A 23,122-nucleotide genomic window follows, 5' to 3' on the forward strand; every position below is an offset into this window, starting at 1 on the left:
CTGGGTTGGTTGTTTTTTTTTTTTTTTTCCATTTCAGGAATGTTAAAAATATGATGGAAAAAAGCTTAATTACTTCAAGGTCTAGTATGTTTAAATGCTTTAACATCTATAAAAGCCCAATTGTATCTTTCTGTTCATTATGATTCTATCTCAGGAGAAGGGTTACATTTTTTTGGTCCCTTTTTGACAAGGAGAAGATAATTTATCAAGGAAAATGGCACCAAATGGCATGTTTTTTGAGCAAAAATATTTACTTAATTGTCCAACTTTTCTGGACTCCTTCAGGATACTATTTCTTCCTCAGGAACAGAATGAAGGCTCTGTGACACGGAAAAAACAAAAAACAGTTTCAGTCTGGGTGCGGGATACTTGTGCTTTCTTTTCCTCCAGCTCAGTTGCACGGCTATGGCAAAAACAGAAATTCAACTGAGTAGCATTTTTGTTCTAAAAACATCTAAAATTCATCTTGAATCTGTATCTCTTCTGGGGAGAGAAACTAAATCCATTCTAACAAGTAATTAAGCAAACAAACAAAAACTCCCCTAAAACCACAGTCTCCTCTGGCACCTACCTGTCTACGCCTGCTTCCTGCCTGCACCTCCGCCCCTGGAGCTTCTTTGGGAGCCACCTCCTTCTGCATGCGCCATCTCTCACCTGGCCCACTGTCACGGAGGGCTCACTCTGGGACACAGGGCTGAGTCACACCAAAGCTGCATGCGGGAACTGTGGGTAACAGAGCTGAGAACGAGAAGTGATTGTCCCATGTCACGTTACAACTTTATTCCTGATTCCACTAGTTGTCCCAGCTTCCTGAAAACTCCAGATGAAATTTATTCGAGATTTCATATCCCTGGTAATTCAGGGGGGAAAAAAGCCTAAAATTTTTCTCCAAATCTCTATTTCCCAGCACATTCTTAATTCAGGCTCAAGGCTTTATTCATTCAATTTCACTTAACAAAAAGGCATTAACTACTTCCTCTGCTCTGTGCTGTATTTCCTATAGATACTGACTTTGAATCCATGGTAAGCCCTCAAAAAGGATTTAGAGTTTGGACAATTTAGAATTTTTTTTAAACATTTTATTTTTAAGTAGTCTCTACACCCAACACCGAGCTCAAACCCACCGTCCCGAGATCAAGAGTCATGTTCCGCTGACTGAGTCAGCCAGGTGCCCCTAAACAATTTGGAATTCTGAATCAATTTCACCATCTACAAAAAGGATCCAAAGTTAATAAATTGTCTTTTCTACTTGTACAACCAACTATCTCACTGTACTTGAGCAATTATGGCATATCCCAGAGAAGGAGATAAGGGAGAGGGACGTGGGGAATTTTTTATTTACAGAAAAAGTATCTAGGGGTATCTTTTGGCTCATTGTCTTAATTTTTCATGCTAAGTATCCATATGAATTTTTGCAAAGGAGAACAAGATTCACGATAGAGGTAAGTCAAACCATTATACTTATCCAGGGATGCATGTCAATTATATCTCAATAGAACTGGAAAAAAATAAAATAACAAAAATTAGAGAAAGAAGTACTGCTGAAGGAAAGGGTATCAACCACAGTTCTTAGACATGTAATTGTGGTACATTTAGTTTCATCTCACTTCAAGTCCTGTATATGAGCACCTGCTAGGTGCTAGGCACTGCGTTAATGTCGAGAGTAAGTTCTATTTCTGCCCAATAGAGATATAATGCAAGCTGTACGTGTAATTTTAAAGTTGCTATAAGCCACGTTAAAACCCATTACAAGGACATAGGTGAATGTGGTCTGGTCTGACCGACCTTCAGTCTCACCCTACCATTCCCACCCTCTGCCCCAGAACTTCAGCCTCCCAGGGCCACTAAGTTCCTCCTACAAGCCCGTCTGTTCCTCCTTGGGCCTTGCACTAGTTCCTGCCTCTGCCTGGTGGCTCCTCCCATGTTGTTGCCCCGAATTCTTGTCATCTGGTAGAGTAATGCAGTGATGGCTGATAGGAGCCTGGTGTCGATGCAGCCCTGGTCACGATGCAGGGGCGCTTGCACTTGATGGAGGGAACACTACTTTCATCCAGTCATAAAGAATGGAATCCAAATGGTGGAACTTTGGACTCCATGACAACAGGCTTTCATCTGGGAATGTGTAGACTTGTTTTCACTGAGGAACTTGAAGCTAACAGGGTGGGTGACACCATAAACCCATTCTACCCTCTATCCACTAAGCCATGTACCCTGGCACAGAGCTGCCATCTTCTCGAAGGAAAAAATGGTTTTTCTAACTTCTACAAAGCCACTGTATTGGCCAGTGGCAGCTTTGTGCTGCAGGTGGAGGAGGAAAGAGCCCTCACCAGCCCCTCTTAAAATGTATCTTGCAAGTGGCTCCTTATGTTGTTCTATGTAGTCTGGGATACACATATTTGTGTATTTGTGATAATTCTTACATCTCAGCTATAAGATTCTCACGAGGAGAGACAGAAAAAGAACAGAAATATCAATCATTTCAGTAAATCTTATTTTGGGCCCAACATGAATCATCTGCCCTCAAGACTCTGGTTCCCTGGCATTCAGATGGAGTTTTCCATGACAGCAGGAAGCATGGGCTTCTGTCTCCTACTTTGTCAGAAATGAGCCTTAACTAAGAATTAGGGGAGAGCAGAGTCACATCCAGATGTAAGGGGCCTTCTGGAGAAAAGTCTGAGACCATGGGTATTGGAGATCACTATTGTGGTGGTGTAAAACCTCCTTTACAATATCACCCTCACTCCAGAAATCCACACCATTTGTTTAAAAAAAAAATCCTGCTCACGGAATCTACATTAGAAAATTTCTAAAGAGATCCCTTAACCTTCTCCCTTCCTTTCTTCCTCCTTCCCATATGCCAATAATCAACCATTAACGAAATGTTCTTATGCCTACTATGTGCCAGTGGTGACAAAGGAAGACACAGCAAGTTTCTGGTCACATGGAGCTTAACACAAGTTTGTTTCCAAGTTGGTTTCTCCAAACAGAACATTTTAGGTCTAAGGTGGTCTCTGGGAATTTGATGATGTTCACATCTCCAGAACCCCTGGTTCCCCCTTCATGTTCTGTGAGATTGAGATTGAGTTAGAAGTCACTGATTGTATGCTGAGGAGAAAAAAATTCCTCACCTGCACCCAAAGAAATGAAGCTGTGTCTTTCCTGTATACTCTTACCACCTGGCAAGTACATTCAGATTTTCCAAACACCAAATCAAAGACACTGACCTCCAGACAGGACCGCAGCTCCACGCTTATCAAACTTCCTCTTCTCCATGCCTCAGTTATTAAGCACACCATTTAGGTTTTCTTAACTCTCTTCAAAGATGGCATGCTATCTGTTTAAATATATATGTTTCATGTTTGTTTATCATCATGTATGTGCTGAACATCTGTACTAATTTTGCAATGAGTTTCTGTAAACAACAAAAGTGATAAAACATCGTCCCTGCCATTTTTGAACTCATGGGCCAGTGGAGAAGACAGAAAGTAAAGCCATGGTAGGTCCTGTAGAAAGACAGCAAACCTAGCCACTAACTTTAACTGGTGAAGCTGGGAAGGCTTCATGGAGGAACTGATTTTTGAACTGAATCTTAGAGAATGAGAGTGAGTTATCCAGGTAGAGAAACAAAGGGAAGAAACTCTAGGGAGGGGGAACAGAGTGTGCAAAGTGCCAAGGAAGGTGTATTCTATAGAGAGATGAACACCGTTCCCCCAGCACAGCTCGTTTCTATCTGCAAACCTGGGAATTAAAGGGAGCAGCTATCTGTACCCCTCTGCCACACCCAACATTCAATCCTACACACAAGTGTGGGATAGCCGCTATAGACACTCCACCCAGAAAGGGGGAAAACAGGAGGCAAATAGGAGTGCAAGGTCTAAAGTAATTCTGTGGCAGGGCACATGTGGTCAGTCCTCTCATGAGAGATAAAGCCCTGGGAATTATTCTCTGTGGTTCTTGGCTCTGCCCTCTGTCACATTCTTCTTTTTCTGTAAAAGGTAGCCCATATTTGCTACTGAGTTTTCTCGGCCCTATAGAAGTTTGGAGATCCAAAGACTTTTTTTTTTTTTTTTTTTGGTACTTTTCTTTCTCTCTTTTAGTCCAAACTGGTGATGTTTCTGTTTTTATAATTCTCTTTAAATCTTTGGGAGCCTCCTGTGAATCTTATTGTGGTTCATGCAATTAGGGGAAGGAAAAAGGCCACATTCACAAATCTTTTCATGATAAACCATTCTGTACCTCGGGCTTCTGCTGAGGCTGCCAAGGGTCCTTAAAAGTCCTGTGTTTTTGTTTGTTTTTGGTTTTGACCAAATAGTTTTCTTAGTTTAAATCTTTCCAAGGTCTTCACAAAGGACTTTATCACCACCATCTCAGTTTCATCTTTCCAACGTGTTATTCTGAGTATTCCCTGAATTGTATTTTTGTCTAGAAGCCATTCTTAATTTAACGTTGCTTTTCAGCTCGAAGAGGCAGGGGATAGTCCAACAATGCAGATTCACCTCCTTTATATTTAACTTTATTTCCCTCCTTGAGCTTATCATTCTCCTGTCAGATTTTAATACAAGCAGAAGGAAGAAGCCAGGGGAACCTTGAATGGTGTCTCTAATTTCCGGTTACCTCTGCCTCATTTTTCCTTAATCTTTGATGCTTTCTGGAAGGATATCAGGCTTCTGCTAACAGTGTTTTGGAGATCTTCTGGATTTTTACCAGTACCCTCATCAAGGGCCTTCCAGCTTCTGTCCTCCACTCTCCCAAAGCCACTCTCATAGTTTCTATCTTTTTTTTTTTTTTTAATTACAGCAGTGTTCCACTTCTCTCTCACCTTCTGCACCCCTACTTTGAGCCCCCTTGCCCATTTACACCTCCAGCCACTGCCCATCAAGCCTGTTTCTGGTCCCCTTCCATGCAGGGGAGGCAGACAGTTTTCTTCCAGAATGCCTGCCCCTTGGGGCAGTCCTGGGAAAGAATTCTCACATATCGGCCCAGAGATCAGTTCCTCCGAGGAGCTTCTCTTGGGAAAGGTCTGGAAGATGAGGTGAGTGAAAGACTTTATTTGATGTCATCCTTCAAAAACCAACCAACCAAGCAACCAAACCCTTTCCAGGATACCAAATGTTTTATCTGGGGAAAAGTTTCATAATTATATGGGAAACATTTTATTTTATTATTTTTTTTTTTTTAAATTTTTTTTTTTCAACGTTTATTTATTTTTGGGACAGAGAGAGACAGAGCATGAACGGGGGAGGGGCAGAGAGAGAGGGAGACACAGAATCGGAAACAGGCTCCAGGCTCTGAGCCATCAACCCAGAGCCCGACGCGGGGCTCGAACTCACGGACCGCGAGATCGTGACCTGGCTGAAGTCGGACGCCTAACCGACTGCGCCACCCAGGCGCCCCAGGGAAACATTTTAAATGTGCTACGGGCAAAACCCAGAAAGTGAATCTGTTTCTAACATTTTAGGAGAGAGAATGAAGAAATGTCAGATTAAATGTACATCAGGCTAATATGGGTTAGGAATGCTTTACTTTTATTTTTGAAGAGCACTGGCCATGGAAGGAGTGCGTGGCCGAGTGGAAAAGGCTGCTGGCCGAGGCCTCCTGAGAACATGGCTTAGTCTCTTAATTCCGCCAGCCCCAGTATTTCCATTTCTGAGGTGGAATTCTAATCATAGTTACCTCACAAGGTTGATGTCAGGAGTAGAAGACACATAATGTATGAGCAATACACATATGCATAAGCTAAGCAGAACATCTAGCAGATGTTTAGTAAACCACTCTGGACCCACCAGTGTGGAAAACCACAGAAACGACTCCTTGTCGTCTCTCTGAAGGCTGTGCTGGTCTTTCCTGAGGTGTTTAGAATCAGGAATGTAGGCTCCCGCTCCCTGGGAGGTGGGGGGTACAGGAAGGGAAGCTTCCCTCGTGCCCTTTTAGGAATTAGGTTCTCTCCCACACTATAACAAAATCTCAAATTTAGGACCATGGAATGTGAAATCTCCAGGGACCACATTAAATCTGTTCCCAACAGACTATGTCAGGGAAGAAACAAGACCAGTTTAATTTAATTTAATTTCTGCCTCAAATGCACCCTTGACCTCATCTCTCTGGGTCTGTCTCCTCTCTGGGCCCCAATCTCCTTCGTCGTGCTTCCCAGGAGAATCCTTCCACACTTCCCTCCAGCAGCCCTGGGCAGTAGGATGTCACTGCGGAGCCCCCTGGGAAGAGCAGGGAAGCGGAAAAAGGAGAGAATATGGAGGTGAGAATGAGATCTGAAGGAGAAGGAATGTTGGGGAATGGAGAGGAAAGTTTGAAATCACTGGGAACATGCCTGGGGGAGGAAAGTAAGGGGGGGAGGCAGCAAAAGCAGAGACACGCAGAGGGTGTTAGACACACTTCGGGGTGAGGAGGGAGTTAATTACACTTGCTAGAATTCTGAAAGGTTTCCTCTCATTGCCTTTCCCACACCTCCCTCTCTAGGTGATTCTACATTTTTATTTTATTATTATTTTTAATGTTTTAAATGTTTATTTACTTCCGAGAGAGAGAGAGAGCATGAGCAGGGGAGGGGCAGAGGGAGAGAGAGACACAGAATCAGTAGCAGGCTCCAGGCTCTGAGCTGTCCCGATACGGGACTCCAACCCACAAGCTGTGAGATCATGACCTGAGCCGAAGTCAGACACTTAACCAACTGAGCCACCCAGGCGCTCCTGATTCCACCTTTTTAGATAGTCTGCCTTCTTTGCTCCCTCTGGCATAGCTCAGACCAAGTGGCCTTTTGCTTCAGAGATGACAAGGCCTCCTAACCAGCCACTCCTCACCCCACACCCTGCCCTCCAGTCTCCTCATCTCATAATCCAGTGATTTCCCTTTCACCTGATCTTGTTCCTGACCCACCCCATGCTTCAAGCACTTATGATGGCACCAGTTTGTCTCTGACGCTGGGAAGAGAGCAGCTTCAGGACAGAGACCTTACCTTATTAGCATCTAAAACAGCTTGTATGGTTTCTGGAAGGTAGCACAGGATGGGTTCCATCATGGTGACTGAGTGAAAAGATGGATAGATGAATACCCACCTGGTGGAGAAGAAGAGATAGTCTGGAGGATCCAGGGAAGGAAAGAGACTTGGTGAGGAAGAAGAGTATGAAAACTCAGTAAGTGTGTGGGTAAAAGGAACACATTTATTTTTGTTGGGGGTGATGAGTTCTGTTTTGGGAGACTGCCACATTCAAGCAGCATATTGTGTTCTTTCTGCTGTGACTGAAGGAAGAATAGGTATGGGAAGAGGATGGGTCCCAGACCCTATAAACAGCACCCTTCAGGAATCATCTGTCTCCCCATCCAAGGCTTCCCTCCCTGGGCCCACAGATGTGTAACTTCCTTCCCTTGATACTAACTCTGTCCCTGTCACTCCCTTCACCGCCCTCCCCCCCCCCCCCCCCCCCCGCCAACCAGGGACAAGCTCCCCCAGACTTCTCTCTTGCTTCGTTGCCCCTGCTTTCTCCCTCCACTTCCACCCTGCCTTCTTTCACATGCTTGCCTCTCCTCTTCCCAGCTACCCTAGTTCATCCATTTTCTCATGTGCTAGGAGCTCCCGCTTGTCCAAACCTCCACCAAAGGCATGCTGCCTCCACTTTTCAGCTTCCTCACGCTACCAAGGACTCCCAAGTTCTGTTAAAACGATCAGAATATTTATGGACCATCATTTTTTAAAGCTTCCGAGGCACTAAATTGTACCTGCCCACGATACCACTTTGACTGAACTTTTCCAATGTTGCAAGGCAGGCCCTGTAGCTGAAGATTAATGTCTCTGCTGGTTGAGGGTCAGTTACTCCTGGGGTTTTACCAGTGTAGGCAGGGTGGAAAAGGAACAGAGAATCAGATCAAGGGACCCTGTTGCCCCTCCCAGGCTGCCTCCGATCTTCTCTCCTTTGGTGCAAACACTGTCCACAGAGCCAGAACACCACAGTTTATTTTTATCTGTTTATTTTGCAATTAACAAAGAGAAGGAGCCTCTTTTTGATGTGCTGGTTCAGGGGTTCAAAGCGTCTAGCTCCCTTGACCCCTTTACCAGCCTCCGACGTCGCAGTACGGCTGCCCAACTGGGAAAGATTTATACTTATTTTTATATAATGGAAAACTCATTGCTGGACATCGAGTTACTCACTTTGATTTGTTTTCTTTGGAAGAAGCGGCCGGCGGCCGCGGCAGCGCCCCAAGCTGGGTCATTAACATGGCAGCAACAGCAACAAAGACCTTTACAGCCGCTGCCTGTAAACCGTGGATAAAGTTCAAGCATTTATTCTGTTTGAGGCCTCCCAGTGTCTATAAAAGCCCAGCACGATTATATGATCAGTGTCAAGACCCACTTTCCCCTCTTTGTGCTCCGGGATGCATTTCCTTGCCCTGTCCCTCCGCGATGCCATGCAGCTGCTCTGGCTTTAATAGCAACCCAAGGCACACACTATTGGAGTGTTCCTTGGGCTTTGTTTTAAACATGGTTTTTGCTTGTGTTAACTACCGCCTGGCTCTCTGACACCCGTGAATGGGGCTATGCGGGGCTGTCAATCAACAACAATAATAATGCCATCTGGGTTTGAATAATACTAATGAGAAGAAGAAGAAGAGGGATACTGTGTATTAACATAGCACCTTTGTCCCAGAAGCTCAGAGGGCGTTCAGGATAATAATTCATTCATGCTCTGAGCACTGCTTGGCGGTAGATATTATGATCCCACCGCGGGGGACTGAGACACAGAGAGGGCAAGTGGCTGGCCCCAAGGTCACACAGTAAGTCAGAGATGGCATAAAACTTAGCTGCTGCAAGTCTCCTAAAGCATCCACCCCGCGGGATCACACTGAACTCTAACTCTCTGTGCATCTGTTTTTAAAATCCAGACGTAAGGGGAGCCATAAGAACTTGTTGTTCCATACCTGATGGGATAGAAAAAAAGAAATGAAAAGAATGTTCTAGGATGGAGGAGAGACCTCAAAGATCCTCAGTGTTAATGGTGAGCTTATCCAAGCCAGGGGCAAAGGAAGAAAAAGGGCGATGAGATGCCAGTATATCACTCCTAGAAGTATCTGGGGGTTTCTAAAGGGACAGGAGGATGGTGAAATGGGTTAAAGCAGAATGGATAAAGAAAAAGGGAGGTCTCCCCTGGAGGTGGGAAAGCAAGCTAATCACGGAGCCAGAAAGCTCATGGAAGCCCAAATATGGAGCTGCAGCCATCCAGAAAGACTCCTGCTGAAGACATCATGAATTTCCGTTTAGTCTAAAGTCCCATCCTGCACTTTGCTGGAACCCTAGCTATCCCTTCTCAGCCCTTTCGGTCCACAGAAGTGTTCAACCTGATTGTTGCTTCACATCAGTAGAATCTCCCCTAACTTCCCTGTGCCTCAGTTTCCACCTCTGTAAAACCAGTTAATAACATTATCTCATTGAGTTACTTAGCACGTTGCAGTAACTTCTGAATTGATTTCCCCAACTTCAACCCCTCCTTGGTATCTACCGTTGGGTTGCTGTGAGGGTTGCATAAGCTACCTATATAAAATGCTAGTGGCACCTCATACAGGTTAGCTATTATTATCACAAGTAGTAATAGGACTGTTACTGTTGCCATCATCATCATCATCATCCTCTGGTTTGCTGGCCACCTACTCCTAGACATATAAGGAATAAAACAAGCACTGTGAAAGAAGAGTTCAGTCGTATAAAGACATAAAATTAAGCCACCCAGGCTCATCCCCTTTTCTATGCTTGTGTTGCTTTTAGGAACTGCCCCCTACAGACTAGCACTGTGTTATTCTCACTTGCTGCATGTGTCAATTCTGTCTCCTCCAATAGACTCAAAACAAATGCACAGTAGACATCCAGATGGCCAACAGACACATGAAAAGATGCTCAACATCACTGATCATCAGAGACACGCAAATCAAAACCACAATGAGATATCACCTCACACCAGTCAGAATGGCTAGCATCAAAAAGGCAAGAAATGACAAGTGTCGGCGAAGGTGTGGAGAAAAGGGAACCCTTGTGCCCTGTTGGTGGGAATGCAAATTGGATCAGCTACTATGGAAAACAGTATGGATGGTCCTCCAAAAACTAAAAATAGAAATCAGATGATTTCCACTCCTGGGTATTTACCCAAAGGAAATGAAAATACTAGCTTGAAAAGATACATACACCTGTATGTTCATCACAGCATTATTTAAAACAGTCAAATATGGGGCACCTGGGTGGCTCAGTCGGTTGAGCGTCCAACTTTGGCTTTGGTCATGATCTTGTGGTTTGTGAGTTCAAGCCCCATATCGGATTTGCTGTTGTCAGGGCAGAGCCCACTTTGGACCATCTGCCCCCCCTCTCTCTACCCCTTCCCTGTTTGCACTCTCTCTCAAAAATAAACATTTTAAGAAATAAATAAAATAGTAAAAATGTAAAAGCAAACTAAATGCCCATCCATCGGAAGATGAATGGGTAGAGAAGGCATGGTATGTATATATACAATAAATATTACTCAGTCACAAAAAAGATTAAGATCTTGCCATTTGTGACAACGCGGATGGATCTTGAGGGTATTATGCTAAGCGAAATAAGTCAGAGAGGGACAAATACCATACGATTTCACTTACATGTGGATTTTTTTTTAAGTACAAAGAAACAAACAATAAAACAGAAACAGACCCATCAATACAGACAACTTGTGGTTGCCAGAGGACAGAGTGGTGGGACGATGGGCAAAACGAGTGAAAAGAAGTGGGAAGTACAGGCTTCCAGTTATGGAGTAAATAAGTCATGGGAGAAAAGGGGGGGATAGAAAAAATGAACACATCTAATTCTGCTCCATTTCCCTCTGCACCCAGCACTCCACTTGACAAGCAACTTTTGAATATATATGTTACCTTTCCATGATTTCTAGAACATCTGCCATGTGCCAGCCTCTGAGCTGAGGGACTCTGAGATATACTAGGGAGGGCTCTTGCCTCAGAAGATACATATACTTCCTTGGGAGAAGAGATAAGCCATATGGCAATAATTTGCAAATCTTAGCATGCCTCAGAATCACTTGGGGACATTGTTAAAACAGGCTGCAGCTAAAATGACTTAGCCCATGAAAATTTTACTTTTATTCTTTTTCAATGGAACTATTACATTTGTAACAAGAGAAATAACATGGTCAAAGCGTTGTCTGAGGAAATCAACCTTGCAATACTGTGGAGGGTAGGTAAGACCAGGGAGAGATTGAAGTTGGGGAAATCAATTTGGAAGAAGGTGTAACATGCCAGGAAAGAAAGAAAAGTGCTGAGCTCAATAATTAATTGACTTTTTGGTTTTGAAGTTTTCCTAAACCTCTCTCATCCAAGGATTACACCCCTGGTTCCCTCTCTCTCGCAGAGAGCCTCTAAATACTTGAGCTGACACCTTCTGCCCTATAAGTTTGTTATTTATGGTATCGTCTGTCCTTTGTCTTTGTCCCTGACCCAGTTTAGAGACACTCTATCACTGGGACTGAATCTGAGGCACTCTCCAGTTTCCAAGGCAAGCATTCTTTGGCAATAAACAAACAGATTTGCAATTCCTCCCCAGACCTTCAAGGCAGAAAGCCCTGCTTTCCCATCTCTGCAGGCTGGAGGTAAACCTCCCTCTTCACCAGCCCTCACCTTGTGTAAGGATTTTCACCTTGCATTTGATATTTTGGCTCATGCCTTTCCCTTTTCTATAGACTCGGAGCTTCTAGAGGACATAGCTCATATCTGCCCCCATGTTTCAGTCTCTTTTTGTGTAGTGCCCGACACAGTGTAGGGGCCTGTGAAATCTTTATTGAAAAAAAAAAAAGGAAACATTTTATGAAAAGCAACTATCATTTTTCATGTATTCAAATATGTGATGCCACATCACACATAGATATCTTTGTGAAAACATCTGGCTTACAGGGTTTCTCTTTCAGACAGAATTGATTATATCTATACAAGAAGGCAATATTGGTAAGGTCTGCTTTCAAGAATAAGAAATCACCTCATTAGGGGCATCTGGGTGGCTTAGTCGGTTAAGTATCCGACTTTGGCTCAGGCCCTGATCTCACGGTTTGTGGGTTCGAGCCCCACATTGGCTCTGCACTCTGTAGAGCCTGCTTGGGATTATCTCCCTCTCTCTTTCTGCCCCTCCTTCACTTGTGCTCTCATCTCTCTCTCTCAAAATAAATAAATAAACTTAAAAAAATAAAAAAAAACTCATTAAACAGTAGTCTTTGGGGGTGCCTGGGTGACTCAGTTAAGCGTCAGACTTCAACTCAGGTCATGGTCTCATGGTTTGTGAGTTTAAGCCCCACATCAGGCTCTATGCTGACAGCTCAGAGCCTGGAGCCTGCTTCGGATTCTGTGTCTCCCACTCTCTCTGCCTTTCCCCCGCTCACACACACACACACACACACACACTCTCTCTCTCTCTCTCTAAAATAAATGAACATTAAACAATTAAAAAAAACAGTAGTCTTCAAAAAAACAGTAGTCTTCTTTCCTTTCTTCTCTCTACCTCTCCATCCTCCCTTCCTTCCCTCACTCCTTTTTTCCAGTAGGCACATGGTGACTAAGTGTAAGACACTTACATGAACACTGTGGGAGATTGGTCCCTGCCCTTAAGAAATTCGAAATCCAATGAAAGAGATACAACCTTGCATACTTTTTTTTTACAAATTGAATTTATCTTTGATCAAAATAAGGTAGGGACCAACATAGTGCAGTCATGTGGAGGAACAAGAGGAGGGATCATGACTTAGCAGTATAGAAGGGGCAACATGTGAGTCAGCTGTGGGTGTGGGGGGTGGGGGTAGGCTGCATTTTCAACAGCTCAGAAGGGAGGGACGGACGGGCTTTGCCGGCTGGCAGTGCAGCACTATGGCTGTGATGAGCTCAGGGAACAGTGAACTTCCCAGGGAAGGGAGAGCCACCCGTGGGGAGTGAGAATAGGCCAATGGTGCAGCAGCTGAACGACAGAGGGAGGTAGTGATGGATCTAAATAAGCCACAGTGAGGATTTTGGATTCTACTCATAGACAAGGACAGTCCCTGAAGTGTTTGGAACAGCGACAGGTACCCCAAATCTAGTTTTGACAGAATCGTCCTGGCCCAGATGGTCAGCCAGCATTTGCCCGGTGGCTTGAGCCTACTGGGACTTTGTCTGCACTTTTCCCCCATGGCTGCAGGAGAAAAACGAACCCTTGCCAGAGATGATGGACACTTCGCTCAGTGGCCGAGTGCCTGGGGATTTATCTGGCTTAGGAGTGGATTTATTTGTCCTTGGAGCGTTTTCCTTGAGGAAGGTTTGGTCCCTAAAAGCCCTTTCTTGCTTCCCTCTCCTCAACCTGGGGACTGCTTTTATGTTCAGCTTGAGACTGAGCCTTTAACTGCTACAGTCTCTCAAGTGGATTGACCACCACAACGGGCAGGGACCCAGAACGTCTGCCCCTTCCCTGGCAGACCAACCTGGCCCATTCCTCACCATGTTATGAATTTTCCTGGAGGGAAACAGCGGATGCCACATGGTCATGGCTTGAAAAGATTCCATGCTGTCTGCACAAACAGAGACTGGAGCCTCTGGGAATAGCCTTGCTCTCACCTCACTCCCAGAAAGCTGTGAATCGGTGCTCTGACTTTCACACACTGATGTACTGTGGGACTGAGGTGTGTGTGGGGGGGTTGCCTTAAAAAAAATAAATCTCTCCATCTCCTCTCTGATTGGACATGCTTGTCTCTGAGGACCTTTCCTCTCCAGACAGCCTTGAGCAGTACAGACAAGAAGATTCCTGGGAGTGGCCTGATCTAACTGCAGGCACTCAGGCATAGCCCGTGTGGTCTGAAAACAGAGTGAGTGAACTCCCCGCATCCCCACAACCCCCTCCTCTCTACACACATGATAAACCATTTGCCATGCACTTATGCCTTTCTGCATTCCGGCTCCTCTACCCAGAATGCCATTTCTTTCCTGCTGTCTTGGAGGAGCTCCTATTCATTGTTCAATGCTTAGCTTTAAAGGCACTTATGCTATGAAGACTTCCCCAGCTCTCAGATGGGGAGATACTGGTTTCCTCCTTTGCTGTATTTTTTGGATGTGCGTCAGTGATAGCGCTGATGAGACTGAATTATGGTTGTTTATTTAGATATCATTACCCCAACTCAACTATGAGCTCCCTAAGGGAGGAATAATGAGGGCATCAAGGGACAGTGGTACAGACTGTGCACTGCTCAACCCTCTGGGGTGCCATTCACATTGTAGTCTGAATATATTCTGTACAATCCTAAGCTTTGGGGATTGTTATATCTCATTTTTAACAGGGACTGACACACAATAAAAGTTCATTTATCTAACCTCAAGTAAGGCCACTACTCAGATGTTTGTTCCTCTAGCTCAGGTCCCATAAAAGAGGAGAGAAACACTAGCTAGCCCAACAGCCTTGCAGTGAGAAAATGTCCAGCTCTCCTCAGAGGTGGTATATTGGTTCTAGATCTAAGAGGGGCCCCAAGGACTTCTTAGCCTTCAAACGGCTAATGGCTGGTCCAGGGATATCAAAAGGGTTTTATCTCATGGGTCAAATCAGATTGAGATGTAGTGACCACTTGAAGCACTCAACTGAGAAAGAAGTCTTCTGGGGCACCTGGGTGGCTAAGTCAGTTGAGCGTCCGACTTCAGCTCAGGTCATGATCTTGTGGTCTGTGGGTTCGAGCTCCATATCAGGCTCTGTGCTGAGAGCCCAGAGCCTGGAGTCTGCTTCAGATTCTGTCTTCCTCTCTCTCTGCCCCTCCCCCACTCATGCTCTCTCTCTCTCTCTCTCTCTCTCTCTCTCAAAAATAAATAAACATTTTTTTAAAATTTAGAAAAAAAGAAAAAAGTCTTCTGAGGCAGCATCCAAACTCAGTGGAAGAGAATGCCCTCATGGATGTGTGAAGTCGGTCTTGGAGCAGGAACGGGAGACAGAGGCAGATGTGTCACATGGCTGCCATCTGTTCTCACCTGGCGCTGGGCTAGTGATGCTAGTGACATGAGCTGTGTGGTCAGGGGAACTATATAATAGGAGTTGCTGTCTTATCTTGCCTTGATGTTCTCAGGGTCTTATGACTGGTACATGAATTGTTGCCCTCATGCCTCAGTTTCTCATCTTTATAATGAGATCATCTTTCTTGCAAGGCTTTGGAGAAGTAAAGCAAAAGGTCAAAGTGGGGCTTGTAATCCCCCCAGCAAAAGAAAAAGGCAGGGACACAGAGATGCTCAGAACCCCTTTCAAATCATCAAACAACATCTTAGTTGGGGGGTCCGCTTTTTCTCTGCCACCACCCCTATTCTGATATTTGGAAGAAGTGAGGGTGGGAGGAAAGGACTTCTAGAAGGCAGTTATAATAACAACAATGATTTTTATCATTTGAGACTCAGTAAATAGGCATCAAGGGTGCAGGGAAAGGGTTCTTGTTTGTCCTATATCACTGGAAGAAGACCCAGAAGGTCATGGATTGGCATCTGGGCTCTGGGACCAGGCCACCTAAGCTCACCTGCAGGCTCTGATAACCATTAGCTAGGTGATCCTGGGTAAATTGCTTGAGTTGACTCTCCAGTTTTCTTGTCTATAAAAAGGGGCTAATAATCACACTTACCTTACAGGATCATGAGGATTAAGTGAGTTAATAAATACAAAGCATGTAGAGCAGAGCGTGGTCCATGGTAAGTTTCCATTGCCACCATTGCCATCATACTTACTATTGTTGTAGTGTGTGTCTCTTCCAGCTCAATGAGGAAGGAAACCAGACTTATATTATGTAACAGAAACATTTGAGAAGAGACCAAGGGCCACAGTACACAAACATGTCTTCTTTCATTACACCAACATTATACCCCTCTTCTTGTTATGATTCTATCTTTCATGGATTTAGCTAAGGCTTTCATTACCTCCATTGGAATCCCTTTTCTCAGAGTAGTCTATAAATAAGTGAATGATCAAGTGGCCTTCACATGCTTGGGCACTCTGCTAAGAACTTTGACCTCACCATCAGTCTCAGACACTGTCTTGGGCACCAACCAATTAATGAAAGACCCTGTGTGCCTCTAAGGTTTATTTCTGTGAAGTGTTGTGCTATTTATGTGTTTGGTCTTTCATTTTTTGTTCTTTTAGCTTATGCTAAATTGACTTTATGACAGTAAAGGAGGAAATAAGGAGGGGATGCTTGTCTATCCCTCACATATTCACACCTACTGATCCCTGTGCCTAGAACATCAGTTTCTCCTATGTCTACCTGGCAAACCGCTATTCATCCTTCAAAATCCAGCGCAACTATAACCTCTTCCATGCAACCTTCCTTATCATCTCCCAAACCCCAAACAGTAACATTCATGTGAATTCTTTTTGCTTATATTTTATAATGGGCTTTCTGACATTATGCTTTAATTGCTTACTACACTATGAACATCTTAAAGGGAAGAAAATCCTAACTTCTGAATGCTTAGAGCCTAATGTATAGCCTGACACACCATAGGTGTTTGTTAGTGTTTGCTGAGTGAGTTCCTTTCACCCTATACACATTACCTCTCTGGAGCCATTGGTTTAAACAAATTTAAGACTTGCTTTCAGGTTGTGAATACCATGCTGCCAGAGGAATTAAAAGCAAGTATGAGGAAAGATTTGTTGACAGTTACAGTTGTAAAACTCTAGAACAACGTGCTAGAGATTCTGGAATAAGCTTTATGAATGAGAGAGGATGACTTGGTCATGAAGCCATTTGGAGATAGGGATAGACGAGTTGGTCTTCTCTGCTCTAGGAATCTTTAAGTAGACTTCTGGACATATGTAGGATGCCCGTGGGTAGGAGAAAGGGGCTCATCCCACTTCTGCCACCTTGTATACCCTTTTACCCTGTTTGGGTGTCCAGCCCTTGTCTTTCTGCCCAAGCTATACCCTCCTTTCCAGCCAGCTCAAGTCCCACCTTCACCCTAACTCTCTTCTGATTAGCCCTGTCCAAAAAGAACACTCCTTCTTCTGGGTTCCGGGCAGTGTGATATTTACCAGGCCTCTAATTGATTCAGGAATATGTTACTTGACTTCACATGGGAAATTCCTTTGAGACAAAAAAAAAATATTTCTCTGAGGCCCCTCATTCCCTCCCCAGTGTTGAGCACGGTTTGGGATACTAGCATGTGTGTGCGTGTGTGTGTGTGTGTGTGTGTGTATGTTGGCATGGCAACACAATATGTATAATCCAAGCCGGAGATCCTGGTGTCATACATCTGGAACAAAACAAACTCATTTATGACATCTTCCAGCATGTACACTGTCTCTGAAACACTGAGATCTCAAAGAAACAAAACAGCTCCAAAACAGGGTGGAGAGCCGACATTCTTTCCTTGCCTGCCGGCTTGCCCTTCCCCCCTGCCCACCTCCCCATATACAGAATGGAAACTTTCAGGGGAAAAGAATTCTGAACAGCTGTTGTGAGAGACCACACAGACTTCCCCACATCTGCTAGCATACAGCCGGTGAGCTCATTTCTCCTGGGGACGCAGTCTGAGTCTGTGGGGTCCACTTAAGTACACCTTGGGAGGGGCTGAGGAGGAAAGAGGAAGTGGCCCCAGGTGGAGGGGAACTTTCTCATGTCATAAAATTCACTGGAGACAGGCTAAAGGTTGAGTGCTTCTACGGACACCTTCCTTGACTAGGAGAGTTGGTTTTCCAGAAAGTTTCTCTGCCATTATGGTTAAAAGGATTTATCAATTTATAATTGATTTTAAAAAGAACCTTGACTTCCACTAAGTCCTTCTCCCCTCCTCCAAAAACTCAAGAAGCAATTTCTGATTAGAAAGTATCTTCCAAAGAAATATTGTCCTGGGCCATGCATTACAGCTTTCCCCAAGCTTTCTAGTGTTAAAAATAATATTCTAATTTATATAGTGATGTATTGTCTACAAAGAACTTTCACTCATGGTATCACATTTGATCTTCGAGTGGCTCCCTGGGAGAGGCAGGGCAGCTATTGCTAGTATGATTGTTAGTACCAGAATTGGTTATCAGTAAAGGTACTGACACTGGCATTAGCCCTAATTTTCTAACTTTGAAGTTGAAGTTGAGGCAGTTCCATGGATTGTCTGAGTTCACAAAACAGAATAGAGGACTTGGACTCTTACATTTGACTTGTAAACCCGTATACTTTTCCTTTTGCAAAACCATGAAGTCGTCTCTCACAAAATAGCAGCTTGTTTGTAAGCTCTTTTAATTCTTCTCCCATTTCTTGGGGCTCCAAACTCGGAAATCCAACCAAGCCCTGGGATTCTTACGGATATGATGCAATCACTTCCTGAGCTGAGTTTTGGCTCCATACCCTGGCAGAGCAGCAGAGGGAGGATTAGTGAGAATACCTAACCCCTTTGGAAAGTCCACCCTCATTCTCTGATGCATCTGTGGCACCCAAAGCAGAGCAGAGCAGGCAGTAGGAGACTTGGGTGCCCAGGAATCCTGGCCTCACCTATCTTGAACCTCAGCCTCTTTCACCTGCAAAGTGAGGGAGGGAGGCCAGGTAATTTCTACAGACACTCCCAGCTCTGGTCTTCTGCAGTTCAGTGATAGGGGACAGGGGTAGAGAGTTTCCTGGAGGGAACCTGTGCCTCGCACTCACCCTGTAACCCCTGTGTCTGCTGTTAGCCTGGAGCTGGCCTGGCCCTGCTGGGCCTAGAGACGCCATTGTGCAGCATCAGTTGAAGGTTTGGGTGAGGGCGGGCTGAGGCCAGCAAGGGGGGGACCCACTGGGGTATTTTTTTCAGATGCATATGTCCCCTCTCAGGCAGCCCTTTCAGAGCTCTGGACAATGTGCTCTTTTTGTCCCCAGCTCTTTCAGCCGCCTGTTCATTCTCTTTGCATCTGCTGTCACACAGGACATCCCGGCTGGCAGGCGACCACGGGGACACATTGTGCTCCCTTAATGAAGCATGGGGCTGGTGTTATGGGGGTGGTTGGGGGCCTACAGGGAATAAGGGTGAGCAGAGGGACACCCCACCTTTCTACTCCAGGCTCCTCCTGAGGGAAGGGACAATTGGCCCTTCTTTTACCTCCCACAGTTCGAATGGATGTGCCTATAAGAAAGAAACTAATTCCACGTCACAGACTTTGGAGATTGAGGTGTGAGGAGGTGAGTTGGAAGACCAAAGGCTCTGTTTTCCCTCAAGGAGTGACACTGCTGGGCAGGTGGGCAGGAGGTCCTAGGCCAAGGAGCATCAGCCAGGAACATTTCTGTTGGACAAAGAGATTCCCTACACCACCCAACATACGAGTGGACAAGCAGGACCCTGGGGGACACTTCTTCATTCTTTAAAAGCTTACTGTGTCATCACCCACCTAGGGTTAGTTTCTAAAGAGTAATTCTTGGAGCCAGAAGGGTATGTGAAATGATCTCATAGAGTCTCCTCAGCCCTCATGTGTCATAGTTGGAGGCCTCCTGCATCCAGGAGAAGAAAATGAAGGATGGCTACAAGAATACACACAAAGTGGCAAAGGCAGTGTGACGTTCGCCAGTACATAAATGAGCAACTGAGTTAGATGGGGAGATTCATGGATGAGTCTTCTCCTTGTCCCCACTTTCCTTGAGAATGTCCTCTTATCATGTCCCCAAGCCCCAATAGTAAAGAAAAATGAAATGGATGGGATCTTGGGGGAGAAGATTTTTCTTGAAGCATGGCTTGTAGACCCATATCTCTGATCCTTGTACCACAAGGTGATGCTACCAAAAGCTGATGACTGTTTGCTCTGTGGGGGTGACTGGCAGGCACAGATAAAGCAACCCTAATGTTTTCAGACCTGGCTGCCCTGTGTAGCATGGGCTGTGCCTGCCACTCTCAGGACCAAAGTCTTTTCCCCAAAAGATAGCCCCACATTCCTAGGCCCCTTTCCTACTTGCTAAAGAGTTACCTTGAAGAAGCCAGAGTTCACGACAATGTTCTGGCATGTGCAGATGTCTTCTCAACTGTTACTACAACTTTGAGTTTGTCTTTCTGGTATGTTTACTGCACCCCCCAACCCTGTCCACCCCTCACTCCTCCTGGCCTGCTTACCCGCCCACCACCCTAAAGAAAAAAGCCTGGGCCTTGTCCAACACGGCCCCCTGTCCCCTTTAACAAGCAAAGTGTGCTGGCATTGCAATTGGTGGTCTTCTCCCCGAAGGTCGTTAATTAGTACAGAATGTAGACTTCAGTTGTCCTGCCAGCCCCGATGAAAACGCAGCTGGCAGGTGGCCGAGACGGAGGAATTTGTCATAGGTTAGATCAGCTCAGGCTCTGAGAACCAAGTGTACAGCTTATGCAAATAGTTTTGCTTAGCATGGATCCTGTGTTCTTTTTCCCCCTCCCTCTCCCCACAACTTGTTTTTAAACTGAAGGGTGGGGAGGGAGTGGGGAAACAAGGGAAGGAGGGAGAACAAGCACTTACTTGCCAGATCTCATTTTAAATCAGAAAGGAGCAAATTGCTTTCCCTAAAAAAGAAAAAGCCAGGGGGAAAAAGAAGACAAAACACCCATCCTTTGGTCTAATGTACTGAGCATTTGAAAGCTGAATTGCTCAATAAGAAAGGCTAGCAGTGAGTGTATTTGGAGAGAGACTATTATCCCCATCAAAACCCATTCATGCTCTCTGGGAGGCCTGCAGAGCACCTGGGTGGGGACTTGGAACATTGGGTTCTATTCCTCTCTTTGCCACTCATGGTGTCGCTTCCTCAACCCTGCCTCAGTTTCCCAAACTTTGACAGATGCTGATGCTAGCTAGCCTCAGTTAGCCAGAGCATATGGGCACCCACAACTCTCAGCAGAGAGAAGGCTATGGTGGCTTCTCTCAGCATATGTATCTGACTGACAAGCCAATTCTGAGCTATATGATTTGGGTTACATCAGGTAACCTCTCTGAGCTTCAGCTTCCTCATCTGTAAAAGCAGGGAAAACAATCCCTCTTTCACGTTGAAGTAGTGTACCTGGCATGTATGAAGGGCTCAATTAATATTTAATGAAGATGAATGAAGCAAGATAACAAGAGAAAGTAATAGGCATGCTGCCTGGTGGGTCATAGATACTCAGTGCATTGTTGGCTGAATCTTGACTCATACCCTAATAATGGTGGCAAGACCTAAAAATAATCAAGAGAATAGTTGAATTTCAAAGTTGTAAAATAGCATTCAAGGCAACAAGTTGGTTCAACACTGGTTTTATTGAAGATGGAGGAGAAGAAAACTTCAAGTTTAACTCAGGACAAGGTTTCTCAGTCTCACTTATTGACATCTGGGACTGGATAATTTTTTGCTGGGGTGTGGGGGGCTGTTCTGCTCAATGAGGAATGGTTAGTGGCATCCTCCACCTAATAGTTGCCTATAGCAGCTTCCCCCGTTGTGACAATCAAAAACGTGACATTACCAAATATTCCATGGAGAATAAAATCTCTCTTGATTGAGAACTATCACTGATCTAAGATAATTTCCTCCAGGCAAGCAGATTAATAACCTGGTGAGCTCCATGCACTGTGGGCATGTGATACTCACATTTCATCTGCTACCTAACACTCTAGCAGAATAGCAATTCCTTGCTTAAGGACTACTTAAGAGTCAGATCTTTGTGCATATAAAGAATGGAAAGGGTATCATAGACTTCTGGTTTGTGATCTGGCACATAAAGAGCTTAGAAGTCATTACTCCATCCCTACAACTAGAAAAAGCCGAACAAACTAAAAAAATCAACATGTCTTCTTAGATCCATCAGAGAAGTGAAGTCACAAGGCAAGCTACCGCCCCCAAAATTGGAGGGAAATACAGAAAAACTGAAGGCAAATATAGAAAATCACAACTTACTGGAGTAGAAACCTACATGGGAGCCAGTACTGCAGTTGGACATGTTAAACTGTAACCAACAAAGTCTCAGGATGGACAAGTTGCTAAAGGCTCAGGATGGACAAGTCTGCGAGGTAAAAACTCAGAGGGGGCCCTCTCCTTTTTGTCAGTTTTACCTCCAGGATCTTGACCAGGTACTCACAGTGAGTATCAGAGAAAAATCCCCTCATGCATCTGGCCAGGGGAAAGGAAAGGGGTCATTTTGAGATGTACCAGAGAACTCTGTTCTTCCAGGCCTGTCTGTAAGAAAAAAAATTTACCAGAATCTAGCCTACTGAGGTCTTATCAGAGATGATCCAATAGGCAAAGGGAAATAGCTAACTACAACCTGTTCTGGCTATCCATGTAGGGAAGGGAAATAGCCAACTCCACTTACACTAACCTTCCTCATGGGGGAGGGAAAATACTAAACTCCAGCCACTCTAGACATCTTGTCCCTCCTAAGGCATGGGAGTGGGGGAGTGAATGGCACTTATGAATTCACAGTCTGGGGCACAGGCTCACTAAAAAACAGACCTAATCATAGGACTATAAAAGTCTTCCCCTCCCCCCACACCTCACCACTCACCACCACATTATTAAAAACTTGTTTACTACAATTCCTTTTACCCAGGATATCATGTCCAACTAGCAAGAAAAAACTTAACAAATCACACCAAGAAGCAAAAAACAAAGTTTAAAGAGATGGGTCAAGCATCAGAACCAGACTCAGATGTGGCAGGGATGTTAGAGTGATCAGACTGGGAATTTAAAACAACTACAATTAATATTCTAATGACTCTAATGAATAAAGTAGATCAGCAATGTATGCAGAGAAATGCAAATTTTAAGAAAGAATAAAAAAGAAAGGCTAGAGATTGAAAACACTGTAACAGAAATGAATAATGCCTTTGATAGGCTCATTAGTAGATTGGACACAGCTGAGGAAACAATCTCTGAGCTTGAGGATATCTCAATAGAAATCATTTCCAAAACAGAAAAGGAAGAAGAAAAAAGAGTGTAAAAAAATTATTCAAGACCTGCAGGACAACCACAAAAGGTATAACGTATGTGCAATGGAAATACCAATAGGAGAAGAAAAAGAAAGAAGGAACAAAAGAAATATTTGAAAAATAGTGACTGAGAATTTCTCCAAATTAATATCAAACATCAAACCACAGATCCAGGAAACTCAAGGAATCCCAAGCAGGATAGATGCCACAAAAACTACAACTAGGCATATCATATTCAAACTG

At 44.5% G+C, this 23,122-nt stretch overlaps 1 long non-coding RNA gene across 1 annotated transcript in view; it reads right to left on the bottom strand.

The window, feature by feature from the left end:
• Positions 1-260: 260 nt before the first annotated feature.
• The window catches only part of LOC125170443 (uncharacterized), a 68,667-nt gene continuing 45,805 nt past the window's right edge, over positions 261-23,122 (bottom strand). The window contains exons 3-4 of the long non-coding RNA XR_007154031.1: positions 572-738; positions 261-320 (exon numbers count right to left, since the gene is read on the bottom strand). This is a non-coding gene — a long non-coding RNA (uncharacterized LOC125170443). The remainder of the gene's footprint in view (positions 321-571; positions 739-23,122) is intronic.

Source organism: Prionailurus viverrinus, chromosome B4 (genome assembly GCF_022837055.1).
Source record: "Prionailurus viverrinus isolate Anna chromosome B4, UM_Priviv_1.0, whole genome shotgun sequence".
In the NCBI taxonomy this organism is placed as follows: domain Eukaryota; kingdom Metazoa; phylum Chordata; class Mammalia; order Carnivora; family Felidae; genus Prionailurus; species Prionailurus viverrinus.